Genomic DNA, 931 nt, shown 5'->3' on the forward strand with positions numbered 1-931 from the left:
CTCTGGGCAAGTCACTTAACTGGAGTCTCAGTCCCCTCATTTGCAAAATGAGGAGATTGGCGTTGGTGACTTCTAAGGTCTTTTCCAGCTCCCTCCTCAGATCCACCTCCTGCCTTCCCTAGATTCCTTCAAGTTTGAGCTTTTCCCAATCCCTCGTAATTTTGGTGCTGTCCTGTTTAGATTATCTCCATTTTAGCCTGTTTGTATCTTGTTTGCACATAATTGTTTCCTTGATGTCTCTCCCATTAGATTGTGAACTCCTGGAGGGGAGGGACTCTTTTTGCCTCTCTTTGTCTCCATCTTAGCCCAGGGACATAGTAGGCACTTAAAAAATTATTGTTGACAGCTTCCCTGCTCCAAACCCAGCACACCACCTGCTCTGCTCCAGAAAGAGACCCTACCTGGAAAATCTGACCCACATTCTTGGGTCTGGGGTTGTGGGTCCCCACCCCCTGGGTTCTTGTCTGTTGTGGTCTATCGTGCCCTGGATATCCCTGGTGGTGTGTTTTCACTGTGTGGTCCAGATGGCAATAAGGAGTAGGGATGGCAAGGCTATTCTGGGACGCCCCCGGCCAGGCTGCCCTGAGCTAAGCGGGTCTGGCCCCTCACTTTTGGCCCAACCCTCCTGCCACCCATATCTCTAATTGTGAGTTGCCTGACGCAACAATTCCCTTTAAAGGTGCTGCCTTGGCCCCAGTTCAAGTATTTAATAGGGAAACACTGGGGCTTGTTGTCTCCCTGGTATTTCTCTCGGCTGGGTGGCGGGGGCTCCGCCCCATTGTACCTGCTCCTCACCCTGGTTCTCGGGAACTTTCCCCTCCCAGGTGCATTCAGGCTCTGCCTCAGAAGAGAGCGCAGCCCAGATGCCCAGCTCCAGCTGGCCTCTGAACCATCACTAGAGGGGAGTTGTGTTGGCTGTGTCTCAGCAGCC

Source organism: Dromiciops gliroides, chromosome 3 (genome assembly GCF_019393635.1).
Source record: "Dromiciops gliroides isolate mDroGli1 chromosome 3, mDroGli1.pri, whole genome shotgun sequence".
In the NCBI taxonomy this organism is placed as follows: domain Eukaryota; kingdom Metazoa; phylum Chordata; class Mammalia; order Microbiotheria; family Microbiotheriidae; genus Dromiciops; species Dromiciops gliroides.